We start from the raw sequence: 16526 nt of genomic DNA, 5'->3' as shown, positions 1-16526 counted from the left end.
TTTCCTATGAACTTATCCCTTCTGACCTTAAATCCATGTACTGTAGTGTTAGATGCTTATTCCCTGGGGGATGATCCTGATGATGGGTCTTGGCCCAAAACATTGTCTCTATTCCTCTCAATAATGCTGCCTGATCTGCTGAGTTCCTCCAGCATTTCTTGTTCCTTTGAATTACCATCATCTGCTGAATCTCTTGTGTTTATGAGTGGTAGCTGTCTTGTCTATCAATGCTTCTTATATTCTTATAAACCTATATCAGATCTCCCCTCAGCCTCCAGCACTCCAGAGAAAACAACCCAATTTTGTCCAATCTCTCTTATATGTCCACTAATCCAAGCATCATCTGGTAAGCTTCTCCTATACCATCGCCAATGCCTTCACATCCTTCCTATAATGACACAGACAGACCTTGCAGAGGAATATTACAGCAGACTCTGGCACTGAATCCGGCTCAGTGAGACACAGATGGAAGATGGAACAAGGGAGGAGCTGTAGTAGCAGGAGATTCATTGGTTAGGGGGAAAAGACAGAAGGTTCTGTGGACAAGAACCAGATTCCTGGACAGTATGTTGATCCCAGGTGCCAGGGTCAGGGACATCTCAGATCAAGTCCATTCTTAAAGGGGCGGGTGAGCAGCCAGAGGTCTTGCTTCACGGCAGTACCAATGACGTAGACAGAAAGGGTGATGAGGTCCTGAAAGGTGAGTTCAGGGAGTTAGGAGCTAAGTTAAAGGCCAAGATTTCCAGAGTGGTGATCTCAGGATTTCTACCTATGCCATGTGCTAATAAGGTGAGAAGTAGGAAAATAATACAGTTTTTACGTGCGGCTAAGGAGATGGTGCAAGAAGGAGGGCTTCAGAGAGCTCTCTTCCAGTTAATGTAGAACTTCCACAAAAGGATGGTTTGCACCTGAACTGGAAGGGTTTGCTAGTGCTGCTCCAGGGGAGGGGGAGGGGGTTAAACTAGAGTTGTAGAGGGATGCAAATCAGAGTGCCAGGGCAACTAGTGGAGTGAACATAGAATATTAAATAAAGAACATTATAGCACAGTACAGGCCTTTTGGCTCACTGTGCTATGCCAAGCGTTTAATCTAATCCAGGAGCAATGTAACCCTTCTCCCTTATGTATCCCCATATTTTTATATGATCTATGTATCAATGAGTTCCATAAATGCTTCTAAATCTGCCTCCACCGCCACCCCTAGCAGGGCATTCCACGCATCTACCACTCTGTGTAGAAAAACTTAACTGTGAGATTCCCCCCTGTATTTTCCTCTAATCACCTCAAAATTAACCATTTCCACCCAGTGAGAAAATTTCTGGGTATCCACTCAATCCACATTTCTTATTTTGTTGTACACTTGTGTCAAATCACCGCTGCAGAGAGAAAAGCCCAAGTTTGCTAAAATTTACCCTCTTAGGCCGTACACATTTAAATCCTGGTAAATCTCTTCTGCAACCTCCTAAAGCTTCCATAGTCTTCCTCTAATGAAATAAATAAACACAATACTCCATGTGTGGTCTAATCACGATTTTATACAGTTGCAAAATTACCTCATGGCTCTTGAACTCAATCCAAGGACTATTGAAGGCCAGCACAACACGTCTTCTTAACTTGTGTGGCAGCTTTGAGGAATCTATGGACGTGGACTCAAAGATCACTCTGTCCTTCTTCACTGCTAAGAATTCTGCCATTAACCTTGTATTCTGCCGTCAAATCTGACCTTCCCAAGTGAATCACTTGATGCTTTGCTGGGTTGAACACTGTCTACCACTTCTCAGCCCAGCTCTGCATCTTGTCAATATCTACACCATCCACAACTCCACCAACTGCACACACTTACTAACTCACTCTTCCACTTCCTCATCCAAGTCATTTATAAAGATCACAAAGAACAGGGATCTCAGTACAGATCCTGGTGGAACACCACTGATTACCGACCTCCAGGCCGAATGTGCTCTATATACAACCACCCTCTACTTTCTATAGACAAGCCAATTCTGCACCACACAGCCAAATATCGCTCGATCTCATGCCTTTGACTTTCTGAATGAGCCTACCATGGGGAACCTTCTGTAATGCCTTACTAAAATCCATATGCACCACATCCACTGCCCTTCCCTCGTCAATCTGCTTTGTCAATCAGATTGAAGAATTCAATCAGGCTTGTGAGACATGATTTGCCCCTCACAAATCCACACTGATATTGCTAATTAGACGATGCCTCTCCAAATCCTGTTGCTAAGAATCTTCTCCAATCCGTTACCCACCACTGAAGTAGGACTCACTGGTCTATTATTCCCAGTGTGATTCCTACTCCCCTTCTCGAACAAAGGAATAACATTTGCCACCCTCCAATCACCAAATATTACTCTGATTGCCAGTGAGGATGCTACGATCATTGCCAAAGGCACAAGAATCTCTTCTCTCGCTTCTCATAGTAACCTGGGGTACTTATCTATTTATTTGGAGATGCAATGTGGAATAGCAATGTGGAATGCAATTTGAGCCTAGCCATCCAGCAATCCCCCACAACCCCTGATGTAGTGTTCATGGGTTCAATATCCATTTAAGAGTCGAATGGCAGAGGGGAAGAAGCCGTTCCTGAATCACTGAGTGTGCGCCTTTAGGTTTCTGTATCTCCGTCCTGATGGTAGCAATGAGAAGAGGGCATGTCCTTGGTGATGAGGGTCCTTAATAATGGATGTCGCCTTTCTGAGGCACTGCTCCTTGAAGATGTCTTGGGTACTATGGAGACTAGTACCCAAGATGGAACTGACTAAATTTACAACTTTTATGATTTAATATGCAGGCATAACAAATTATTATACATTACAATAGAGAAATAAATGAAGGGTTCAAATGAGGAATAGCAATGTAATGCTCACGGGTTCATTGTCTGTTCAGAAATCTGATGACAGAGAGGAAGAAGCTGTTCCTAAAACACTGAGTGTGGGTTTTCAGGCTCCTGCACCTCCTCGCTGATGGTAGTAATGAAAGGTAGGCATATCCTAGATTGTAGGGTGCTTAATAATGTATTCTGCCTTCTTGATACACTGGCTTTTGAAAATGAATTCAATGACTTGAGTCTATGATAGAGCTGTTTGAGTCTACAACTTTCTGAAGCCTTTTACAATCCTGTGCATTGGCACTTCTAGACCTGATGGAGATGCAACCAGTTAGAATGCTCTCCATGATACATCTGTAAAAATTTGCTAGGGTCTTTGGTGACATGCCAAATCTCTTCTGACCCCTCACTGAGGATTGATGTGTGTTCTCTCAACTTCCCCTTGTATTATCTGCAAGCTTACCACCCATCCATGATTTATCCAAGTCATTTATGTATATCACAAGCAGTTGTAGTTCCAGTATGGATCCCTGTGAAACACTGCTTGTAACAGAACTCCAGCCAGAGTAAGTAGCAAAGACCATTACTCTCTGTCTTCTGTGGTCAAGCCAATTCAGAAAACAATGCTCTTTAAGAACATTTCTGAACATTATTATTCTTCTTTTGCACTACTTATTTTGTAACTTATAGTTTTTTTGTTGTCTTGCAGTGTACTGCTGCAGCAAAACAACAGATTTAGACCATAAGACCATAAGACAAAGGAGCAGAAGTCGGCCATTCGGCCCATCGAGTCTGCTCTGCCATTTTATCACGAACTGATCCATTCTCCTATTAACAATCTCGACGGAGGAGTCGCCGATGTTCAGCGGAGAGTGGTTATTCCCTGTCCTCCTGAAGTCAACAACCATCTCTTTTGTTCACATTCAGAGACAGGTTGTTGGCTCTGCACCAGTCCGTTAGCCACTGCACCTCCTTTCTGTATGCTGACTCATCGTTCTTGCTGATGAGACCCACCGCGGTCGTGTCATTGGTGAACCTGATGATGTGTTTCGAGCTGTGTGTTGCAGTACAGTCGTAAGTCAGCAGATTGAACAGCAGTGGACTGAACACACAGCCTTGGGGGGCCCCCGCGCTCAGTATGATGGTGTTGGAGATGCTGCTTCCAATCCCGACTGACTGAGGTCTCCCAATCAGGAAGTCCTTAGTTTCAAGGCAATTATGGAGAAGTGTAAATCTGACCTTCAGGTTCAGTTTCTAAATTGGAAAAAGAACAGTTTTGATGGCACCAGAAAGTATGTGGCAAGTGTGAACACCTTTGTTTCCTGGCAAAGGTGTGCTGAGTAATTAGGAGTCCTCCAAAAGTGAAAATTTCAGAATCCAGAACTTGTATGCTCCTGCCAGAATAAAAGGTAAGGAAAACAAGTTGAGGGAACTTTTAGTTTTCAAGAGATATTAAGGGCTTGGTTAAGTAGTAGAAGGAAGTGAATAGCAGGAATAGCCAAGAAGGAATGAATGTGGTACCTGAGGAGTGTAAGAAATGCAAGAGAACACGAGAATGAAATCAGGAGGGCTAAAAGAAGGTATGAGCTTGCTCTAGCAGAGAAGGTGAAGGAGAATCCCCAGGGCATCTACAGATTTATTTACAGCAAACAGATAGCCAGGGACACAGTTGGTCCTCTGGAAGATCAGAGTGGTCATCTATGCATGGAGTTGAAAGAGTTGGGGCGATCATAAATGGATGACAGCTTCTGTATTTTTTCTGGAGCTGAACACCGTCTATAAAAGTGAGGCAAAACAGTAGGGAGGTTATTGATGATCTACAGAGGAGGAGCTGTTTGCTGTTTTGCAGAAAATTAGGGTGGATATACCACCAGGGCCTGACAAGATGCTCCCTTGCGCCTTATGGGGAGCTAGTGCAGAAATTACCAGGGCCCCAGTGGAGTTATTTAAATCATCCTTATCAACAGGTGAGGTGCCACAGAGTTGGGGAATAGCTAATCTTGTTCCATGTTTAAGAAAGGCTCCAAGAATAAACTAAAACCAGGAAATTATCAGCTGGGGAGCCTGGCATCAGAAGTGGGTAAATTGTTGGAAGGTATTCTAAAGGACTGGCTACATAAATACATGGATGTACGGGGACAGATTAGGGATAGGCAACATAGTATGTGTGGAAGGTGATGTCTAACGAATATTATAGAACTCCTTGAGAAATTTACAAAGAAACTTGATGAAGACAAAGCAGTGGATGTTGTCTATATGGACTTTAGCAAGTCCTTTGACAAGGTCTCGTATGGAAGGTTAGTCAATAATGATCGATTGCTTGCATTAAAAATGAGATTGTAAATTGGATTAGACATTGATTTCCCTGAAGCAGCCAGTGAGTGGTTTTACATGGTTGCCTGGTGACTGGAGGCTTGTGACTAGTGGTGTGCCACAGGGATCAGTGGTAGGTCTATTATTGTTTGTTATCTATATCAATGGACTGGATGCTAAATGTAATAAACTGGATCAGAACATTTGTGGATTACACCAAGTTTGGGGGCATATTGGATGGCAAGGATGGCTATCAAATCTTGGAGAGAGATCTGGACCAGCTGGAAAAATGGGTGAAAAATGGAAGTTGGAATTCAATGTGGACAAGTGTGAGGTTTTGCACTTTGGAAGGACAAACCAGGGTAGGAATTACACAGTGAACGGTAGGTCACTGAAGAGTGTTGCAGAACAGAGTGATTTGGAAACATATGTCCTTAATTCCTTGAAAGTGGTGTCACAGGTAGATAGGTTCATTGAGAAAGCTTTTGGTGTGAGCCCTCAGCAGGAAGTTGGCTGCTCAAGAGATATAATTTGTAAACTGATGTGATCATGAAATGTTCTTATATTAATCAGCCAAATATAATACAAGAGGATATGTTAATTGTCCTACGACATGTTGCTAGGAGTGAGGGATCTGAGTTCCCAGGAGATGTTTGGTAGGCTAGAACCTTACTCCTTTCGCCTGGGGGTCTGAAGGGTGATGTCACAGAAGCCTACAGAGTCATAGAAGTGCAGAGATCAGGCGAATACATACAGTATATTTCCCAGGGACAGAGAATTAAGATCTAGAGGGAAAAGGATTAAGATGAGAGTGGAAAGATTTAAAATGGACCTAAGGGGTGGATTCTTTATGAGGGCCATGTGCATATGGAATGAGCTGCTACAGGATGTAGTTGAGGCAGGCACAATAACAGCATTTATGGATAAGAACATAGATAGGAAAGGTTTGGGGAGATATGGGTAAAATGTGGGCATATGTTGATGGGCATCTTGATCTGCACAGATGAGTTCAATTGAAGGGCCGGTTTCCATGCTGATTTAGACCATAAAACATAGAGCAGAATTAGGCCATTTGGCTCATAGAATTATCAGAATCAGAATCGGAATTAGGTTTATTATCACTGGCATGTGACGTGAAATTTGTTAACTTAGCAGCAGCAGATCAATGCAATACATAATCTAGCACGGAAATAATAATAAATAAAATAAAAATAATAATAAATAAGTAAATCAATTACAGTATACATATATTGAATGGATTTATAAGAATGTTCAAAAATAGAAATACTGTATATTAAAAATAAGTGAGGTAGTGTCCAAAGATTCAATGTCCATTTAGGAATCGGATGGCAGAGGGGAAAAAGCTGTTCCTGAATCGCTGACTGTCTGCCTTCAGGCTTCTATACCTCCTACCTGATGGTAACAATGAGAAAAGGACATGCCCTGGGTGCTGCAAGTCCTTAATAATGGAAGCTGCCTTTCTGAGACACCGCTCCCTGAAGATGACCTGGGTACTTTGTAGGCTAGTACCCAAGATGGAGCTGACTAGATTTACAACCTTCTGCAGCTTCTTTCGGTCCTGAGCAGTATCCCCTCCATACCAGATAGTGATGCAGCCTGTCAGAATGCTCTCCACGTTACAACTATAGAAGTTTTTGAGTGTATTTGTTGACATGCCAAATCTCTTCAAACTCCTATTAAAGTATAGCCACTGTCTTGCCTTCTTTAGAACTACATCGATATGTTGGGACCAGGTTAGACCCTCAGAGATCTTGACACCCAGGAAGTTGAAACTGTTCACTCTCTCCACTTCTGATCCCTCTATGAGGATTGGTATGTGTTCCTTCGTCTCATCTTAACCTTCCTGAAGTCCACAATCAGCTCTTTCATCTTACTGACGTTGATTGCCAGGTTGTTGCTGCGGCACCACTCCACTAGCTGACATATCTCACTCCTGTACGCCCTCCCGTCACCAACTGAAATTCTACCAACAATGGTTGTATCATCAACAAATTTATGGATGGTATTGGAGCTATGCCTAGCCACACAGTCATGCGTATATAGAGAGTAGAGCAGTGGGCTAAGCACACACCCCTGAGGTGCACCATTGTTGATCGTCAGCGAGGAGGAGATGTTATCACCAACCTGCAGAGATTATGGTTTTCTGGTTAGGAAGTCGAGGATCCAATTGCAGAGGGAGGCACAGAGGTCTGGGTTCTGCAACTTCTAAATCAGGATTGTGGGAATGATGGTATTAAATGCTGAGCTATAGTCGACGAACAGCATCCTGACATAGGTGTTTGCGTTGTCCAGGTGGTCTAAAGCAGGGTGGAGAGCTATTGAGATTGCATCTGCCGTTGATTTATTTTGGTGATAGGTAAATTGCAATGGGTCCAGGTCCTTGCTGAGGCAGGAGTTCAGTCTAGTCATGACCAACCCCTCAAAGCATTTCATGACTGTCAATGTGAGTGCTCCGGGTTATAGTCATTAAGGCAGCTCACATTATTCTTCTTAAGCACTGGTATAATTGTTGCCTTTTTGAAGCAAGTGTGAACTTCTGCCCGTAGCAGTGACAGGTTGAAAATGTCCTTGAGTACTCCCGCTAGTTGGTTGGCACAGATTTTCAGAATCTTACCAGGTACTCCATCGGGACCTTCCTCCTTGCAAGGGTTCTTCGTCTTTAAAGATAGCCTAACATCGGCCTCTGAGATGGAGATCACAGGGTCATCAGGTACAGCAGGCATCATCACAGCTGTAATTGTGTTCTCCCTTTCAAAGCAAGCATAGAAGGCGTTAAGTTCATGTAGTAACCATATAACCATATAACAATTACAGCATGGAAACAGGCCATCTGGGCCCTTCTAGTCCATGCCAAACTCTTACTCTCACCTAGTCCCACCGACCTGCACTCAGCCCATAACCCTCCATTCCTTTCCTGTCCATATATCTATCCAATTTAACTTTAAATGACAACAACGAACCTGCCTCAACCACTTCTGCTGGAAGCTCGTTCCAGACAGCTATCACTCTCTGAGTAAAGAAGTTCCCCCTCAAGTTACCCCTAAACTTTTGCCCTTTAACTCTCAACTCATGTCCTCTTGTTTGAATCTTCCCCACTCTCAATGGAAAAAGCCTATCCACATCAACTCTATCTATCCCCCTCTTAATTTTAAATACCTCTATCAAGTCTCCCCTCAACCTTCTATGTTTCCAAGAATAAAGACCCAACTTGTTCAATCTTTCTCTGTAACTTAGGTGATGAAACCCAGGTAACATTCTGGTAAATCTTCTCTGTATTCTCTCTATTTTGTTGACATCTTTCCTATAATTCAGTGACCAAAACTGTACCCAATACTCCAAATTTTGCCTCACCAATGCCTTGTACAATTTCAACATTACATCCCAACTCCTATACTCAATGCTGTGATTTATAAAGGCCAGCAAGTCAAAAGCTTTCTTCACCACTCTATCCACATGAGATTCCACCTTCAGGGAACTATGCACCATTATTCATAAATCCCTCTGTTCTACTGCATTCTTCAATGCCCGACCATTTACCATGTATGTCCTAGTTTGATTAGTCCTACCAAAATGTAGCACCTCACATTTATCGGCATTAAACTCCATCTGCCATCTTTCAGCCCACTCTTCTAACTAGCCTAAATCTCTCTGCAGGCTTTGAAAACCTACTTCATTATCCACAACTCCACCTATCTTAGTATCATCTGCATACTTACTCATCCAATTTACCACCCCATCATCCAGATCATTCTTCTAGGGTGCATCACAACCTGGTATGGAAGTTGTCCTGTCCAAGACTGAAAGAAGCTGCAGAAGATCGTGAACACGGTGCAGCACATCACACAAACCAATCTTCCGTCCGTGGACTCACTTTACACCACACGCTGTTGGAGCATTGCTGCCAGGATAATCAAGGACACGACCCACCCAGCCAACACACTTTTCGACCCTCTTCCCTTCGGGAAAACGTTCAGGTGCTTGAAGTCTCATACGGCCAGATTTGGGAACAGCTTCTTTCCAACTATGATAAGACTGCTGAATGGATCCTGACCCCGATCTGGGCCTTACCCTCCAAATATCGGGACCTGCCTCTCGGTTTTTTTGCACTACCCTACTTTCCACTTTTCTATTTTCTATTTATGATTTATAATTTAAATTTTTAATATTTACTAATTTTTACTATTTTTAATATTTAATATTTGTAATCCAGGGAGCAGGAAGCACAGAAACAATTGTTTGGCGACAATAAAGTATAAAGTATAATGCATATGACAAATAACATTGGACCCAGTACAGATCCCTGAGGCACACCAGTAGTCAGCGGCCTCCAATCTGACAAACAGTTATCCACCATTACTCTCCGGCATCGCCCATTGAGCCACTACTGAATCCATTTTATTACTTCAATCTTAATACCTAACGATTGAACCTTCCTAACCAACCTTCCGTGTGAGATCTTGTCAAAGGTTTTACTGAAGTCCAGATAGATAACATCTACTGCTTCACCCGCATCAACATTCCTGGTAACCTCTTCAAAAAATTCAATAAGATTTGTCAAACATGACCTTCCCCGCGCAAATCCATGTTGACTGTTCCTAATCAGTCCTTGTCTATCCAGATAATTATAGATACCATCTCTAAGAATACTTTCCATCAATTTACCCATCACTGATGTCAAATTCACAGGTCAATAATTGCTATCTTTTCTCTTAAAACCCTTTTTAAACAGTGGAAGAACATGAGCAATACGCCAATCCTCCGGCACCTTCCCCTTTTCTCATGACATTTGAAATATTTCTGTCAGAGCCCCTGCTATTTCCACACTAACTTCCCTCAAGGTCCTAGGGAATATCCTATCAGGACTCAGAGACTTATCCACTTTTATATTCCTTAAAAGCTCCAGTACTTCCTCTTCTTTAATCATCATAATTTCCATAACTTCCCTACCTGCAGTAGTGAAGCATCACTGCCATTCATGCTATTGGGTTTTGCTTTGTAGCAAGTAATGTCTTGCAGACCCTGCCAGAGTTGCTGTGCATCTGATGTCACCTTCAACCTCGTTTGAAGTTGTCTCTTCACCCTTGAAATAGCCCTCCGCAAATCGTACCTGGTTTTCTGGTATAGGCCTGGGTCGCCAGACTTGAATGCCACAGATCTAGCCTTCAGCAGACAACGTTCCTCCTGGTTCATCCAAGGCTTTTGCTTTGGGAATGTACAGTAAGTCTTTGTGGGCACACACTCATCCACACAGGTTTTAATGAAGTCGGTAACAACTGCAGCATTACCCTATGACTCTATGGCTCCAATAAAATTCAATCACATTGTTGTGAATCAGCATTATGTTAAGGCCAGACAGCATGAGAACAGACAAAGTGCATTAGTTAATAAAGAGATTTAAAAATCCAATCCTATGGTACTGTGAGATCAGTTTATTAAATATACTCTATTTAAATCCTCCAAGGAGAAACTGAATATATACCTATAGTTGAGGCCCACTGGAACAGAAGTCCAGCGATATAAATTGCTTTGCTATTAGCCATATTCTTCAGACTTGACCCAAAAGATGCAAGATCAGAACAGCCATTGAACAGCATGATTAATCATGGGAACTAGATTAGCAGTTAGATAATCTGATTTAGTGTGGACCCCTGTGCTTATGAATATCCGTAAGTAAATTAAATCAGACCCCTTTTCTCCTCGGGCCAATACATAGGTTAAGGACTAGTAGATCGCTGAAGCTATTAACTTAAAATAGCTAGGAAAGGAGTCTTGATTTTTTCATAAAGCATACTTAGCCCCACCTTGGTTTGTTTCAAATTGTCAGCAGAGAACAGAGATGCAGATTGTTGACTTGGGTGGCCGAGGTTCGTCCTAAAGGAATCGGTGAAGAAAACCAGTGGGAGATCATTATTCACCAATTCAAATTTGACATCTGCTTCATACCACACAGATTTTTTTCTCATTGTGTTCAAATTGGTGCAGCCAAATATTCCAGAGGCATTTTTCTTTGCAATGAAAATAAAATCACACAATATGTTTTTAACATAGTCTCCCTTGAGTCCTGACGAAGGGTCTCGGCCTGAAACGTCGACTGTACTTCTTCCTAGAGATGCTGCCTGGCCTGCTGTGTTCACCAGCAACTTTGATGTGTGTTGCTTTTTATAATATTAGAATTATGCAAAAATAGGCAACTAAACAGCAATTGTTTTTAGCTTTCTTGGCTATTCTTATCTCTGAGGTGCATACTCCAATGGGTAAGCTTAAATCAAAATGCAAAATATTTCCTAAATGGGTTGGGGAAGCCTTCTTCCATTGTTGAATTGATGTGATATTTGAGGGAACCTGTTTCACAGTTCAGAAACAGACTGCCATTACTTCTTCTGAATGTCATCAATGTTTCAGAGTGACTCAAAGGCCTGAAGATTTCTACCTTAATAGAGCATTATATCATGTGAATGAATTTGGTCTGTGGCGGAGCTGCGATAATTTTAGTGAAGTTAAATACCCTAGACAAATCAGAAATGTTACCTGCTGTTTTACTTAGCATTCCTTATATTTTTAAAAGACTCACCTCCTGTCTAGTGTAGATTTTAAACTGCTCAAAATCCATTTGCAGCAGACACTTCACTTCCAAGTACATTAACTTCAAAGGCTCACCTATTGACTTTTAACACCTCTATTGTGAGTGGTGATTGATCTTGCAAGTAAGGAATTCAAACATATAAGCTATTTCAAGCAACACACATCAAAGTTGCTGGTGAACGCAGCAGGCCAGGCAACATCTCTAGGAAGAAGAACAGTCGATGTTTCGGGCCGAGACCCTTCGTCAGGACTAACTGAAGGAAGAACTTAGTAAGAGATTTGAAAGTGGGAGGGGGTGGGGGAGATCCAAAATGATAAGAGAAGACAGGAGGGGGAGGGATGGAGCCAAGAGCTGGACAGGTGATTGGCAATAGGGATATGAGGGGATCATGGGACAGGAGGCCCAGGGAGAAGGAAAAGGGGGAGGTGGGGGGAAAAACCAGAGGATGGGCAAGGGGTATAGTCAGAGGGACAGAGGGAGAAAAAGGAGAGAGAGAGAAAGAATGTGTGTATATAAATAAATAACGGATGGGGTACGAGGGGGAGGTGGGGCATTAGCGGAAGTTAGAGAAGTCAATGTTCATGCCATCAGGTTGGAGGCTACCCAGACGGGATATAAGGTGTTGTTCCTCCAACCTGAGTGTGGCTTCATCTTTACAGTAGAGGAGGCCTTGGATAGACATATCAGACTGGGAATGGGATGTGGAATTAAAATGTGTGGCCACTGGGAGATCCTGCTTTCTCTGGCGGACAGAGCGTAGGTGTTCAGCAAAACGATCTCCCAGTCTGCGTCGGGTCTCGCCAATATATAGAAGGCCACATCAGGAGCACCGGACGCAGTATATCACCCCAGCCGACTCACAGGTGAAGTGTCGCCTCACCTGGAAGGACTGTCTGGGGCCCTGAATGGTGGTAAGGGAGGAAGTGTAAAGGCATATGTACCACTTGTTCTGCTTACAATGATAAGTGCCAGGAGGGAGATCAGTGGGGAGGGATGGGGGGACGAATGGACAAGGAAGTTGCGTAGGGTGCGATCCCTGCCGAAAGCGGGGTGTGGGGGGGGGGGAGGGAAAGATGTGCTTAGTGGTGGGATCCCATTGGAGGTGGCGGAAGTTATGGAGAATAATATGTTGGACCCGGAGGCTGGCGGGGTGGTAGGTGAGGACCAGGGGAACCCTATTCCTAGTGGAGTGGTGGGAGGATAGAGTGAGAGCATATGTACGTGAAATGGGGGAGATGCGTTTGAGAGCAGAGTTGATGGTGGAGGAAGGGAAGCCCCTTTCTTTAAAAAAGGAGGACATCTCCCTCGTCCTGGAATGAAAAGCCTCATCCTGAGAGCAGATGCGACGGAGATGGAGGAATTGCGAGAAGGGGATGGCGTTTTTGCAAGAGACAGGGTGAGGAGTGGAATAGTCCAGATAGCTGTGAGAGTCAGTAGGCTTATAGTAGACATCAGTAGATAAGCTGTCTCCAGAGATAGAGACAGAAAGATCTAGAAAGGGGAGGGAGGTGTCAGAAATGGACCAGGAAAACGAGGGCAGGGTGAAAGTTGGAGGCAAAGTTAATGAAGTCAACGAGCTCAGCATGCGTGCAGGAAGCAGCGCCAATGCAGTCGTCGATGTAGCGAAGGAAAATTGGGGGACAGATACCAGAATAGGTTTGGAACATAGATTGTTCCACAAAGCCAACAAAAAGACAGGCATAGCTAGAACCCATATGGGTGCCCATAGCTATGCCTTTAGTTTGGAGGAAGTGGGAGGAGCCAAAGGAGAAATTATTAAGAGTAAGGACTAATTCCGCTAGACAGAGCAGAGTGGCAGTAGAGGGGAACCGATTAGGTCTGGAATCCAAAAAGAAGTGGAGAGCTTTGAGACCTTCCTGATGGGGGATGGAAGTATATAGGGACTGGACATCCATGGTGAAAATAAAGTGGTGGTGGCCAGGGAACTTAAAATCATCGAAAAGTTTAAGGGCGTGAGAAGTGTCATGAACATAGGTAGGAAGGGATTGAACAAGGGGGGATAAAGCCGTGTCGAGGTATGCAGAAACGAGTTCAGTGGGGCAGGAGCAAGCTGAGACAATAGGTCTGCCAGGACAGGCAGGTTTGTGGATCTTGGGTAGGAGTTAGAAACGGGAAGTGTGAGGTGTGGCAACTATAAGGTTGGTAGCAGTGGATGGGAGATCCCCTGAGTGGATGAAGTCGGTGATGGTGTGGGAGACAATGGCCTGGTGCTCCTTAGTGGGGTCACAATCGAGGGGTAAATAAGAGGAGGTATCCGCGAGTTCTCACTGTGCCATATAAGCCATTTCATCTGTCAGCTCCACCTGGTTAAAACAGATATTCTGAAAACATGGAAGTAGAGAAGCTGTGCCTTTATTTAACTATTTGTTTACCAACTTTTTTTTAAGCAAAATGCACCTCTAATGCACTTTCACACTTGCCGATACACCCCCTCCCCAAAGCACCTTCATACTTGCCAACATCCCTCTTGGGCACAGTATACTTTCCAGCACCCCCATAGTGTAAGAACTCTGGTTAGGCCACACTTGGAGTACCGTGTCCAGTTCTGGTCACCTCACTATAGGAAAGATGTGGAAGCATTGTAAAGGGGACAGAGGAGATTTACCAGGATGCTGCCTGGTTTAGAAAGTATGCATTATGATCAGAGATTAAGGGAGCTAGGGCTTTACTCTTTGGATAGAAGGAGGATGAGAGGAGACATGATAGAGGTGTACAAGATAATAAGAGGAATAGATAGAGTGGATAGCCAGTGCCTCTTCCCCAGGGCACCACTGCTCAATACAAGAGGACATGGCTTTAAGGTAAGGGGTGGGAAGTTCAAGGGGGATATTAGAGGAAGGTTTTTTACTCAGAGAGTGGTTGGTGCGTGGAATGCACTGCCTGACTCAGTGGTGGAGACAGATACACTAGTGAAGTTTAAGAGACTACTAGACAGGTATATGGAGGAATTTAAGGTGGGGGCCTATATGAGAGGCAGGGTTTGAGGGTCGGCACAACATTGTGGGCCGAAGGCCCTGTACTGTGCTGTACTATTCTATGTTCTCTGTTCTATGTTCTATGTCTATGTCTACCATACTCTGACATGAGAAAAATGATTCTGCTTCAAATTTCAGTTGTCTTTAAATCTAGCTTATATAGCATCTGTGCGCTGTACAGCAGCTTCGATATCAATGTGATCCTTGAGCTTGATAGTTTTTAGCAAGAGTTGAAATATCTGGATAAAGTTGTGACAGCAAAAGCCATAAGACCCATGTTTAGCAATGTCCAAGAGGTTTCTGTTTTTTTTTGTGTGAGTAGGTGGTTTACTGCATCTTTCAACAAGGTAGGAGGATGGAAATGAAAATGAAGAGCAGTTTGACTTTTTTCCAAAAGCCAACATATTTGAAAAGCATTTTTGCTTCTTCATCATTCTGAATTTCAATAATTTCTTCTTGGAAGCTCTCTTCCTGTTCTTCCATCTTGTAAAGAAGTGGGTTAATTACCCATTCTGGAATTTCCAGATCATTCAAATATTTGAATCAATTCTGAAAATCCTCTTTCATGAATACAGGTGTAAGCAGTACTCTTGCAAATCACTGTCTGTGAAAGAGAGTGCCATACTTTCATGCAGGAAAACTGAGAATATTTCTCTCCCAATATTATGTTTATATATTTCCAATTTTCTGATAAAAGTGAACACTGCATGTTTTGCCTGGATTAAATTGAAATTCTCACCCTCCATTTTCATATTTAGAATGTTCATTTTGTCATACAAATTGGTTAGTTATGCCATATCTCCATGTGGAAGTTTAATCTTTTTTCCCAAGATCTTAATGACTTTGAGTGAAAATTCAACCACAGATTCAAAAAGATCCAAGAAATGTTTTAAACAGCAGCCTTTTGACAGCCAATGCTTTTCAATGTGAAGAAGCAAGCTTTCAAAATCTTCACTGTTGTCTTGCATAACTAGCAACATATTCTGCTACTTAATGGATGAGCTTTAATTTTGTTGGTAGCAGATATTTCAAGAGCCATGCTTGAAAAAAGTCTCTGGCTGTGAGATGTTGACGATGAATTACACAATGGATTGCAAACAGACTTGGAGTTTCTTTTTTCATAAATGCCACCAAACCAACATGGCAACCTGTCATATATGGTGCTCCAACTGTTGCGCAAGAAATCATGTTCCTAATCGGATTACTTTTATCCTCAATTGTAGATTGATTCTCCATTGATGTTTGTTTTAAGTTTTTACAAAAGGGAATCTCTTCATAAACTTTTCCATTGTTGTTAAATTGTACATACGCTATTAGCAAAGTGCCGTTATCTCACACAGTTGACTCATTCAGTTGTATCCAAAAATCTGTTTTTTGGAGCTCTGTATATAGTTGTATCAGAAAGAACTACAGTCTGCAAATCAGTAAATTTGAATGAATCAATGACAGTGGAAGCAGACGGACCAGATGTCTTTGTTCTTGCCATGAGGGAGGAGATGGAGGCTGCCATTTTATGAAGGAACTGTGTTCTCCATTTTGTGATCTGAAGTCACTTGGTTTGATCAGTATTTTAAAGTCAACACAATGCATGCCTCAGGTAATCAGCTGAACTAGAAGTTATTTATGAGGTTTTCTTTTGTTGGATATAACATGCAAGTTTGTAACTGTTGGGGTTTCTATCTGTTCTGCATGATTCAAGCTGGTGGCTGATTGGGAACAAAGAGCCATAAATTACTGATTGTCACTTGCTGGGAAGAGGCCAATAA

Source organism: Mobula birostris, chromosome 2, assembly GCF_030028105.1.
Source record: "Mobula birostris isolate sMobBir1 chromosome 2, sMobBir1.hap1, whole genome shotgun sequence".
Lineage (NCBI taxonomy): Eukaryota > Metazoa > Chordata > Chondrichthyes > Myliobatiformes > Myliobatidae > Mobula > Mobula birostris.
Note: the sequence above shows the minus strand (reverse complement) of the source record.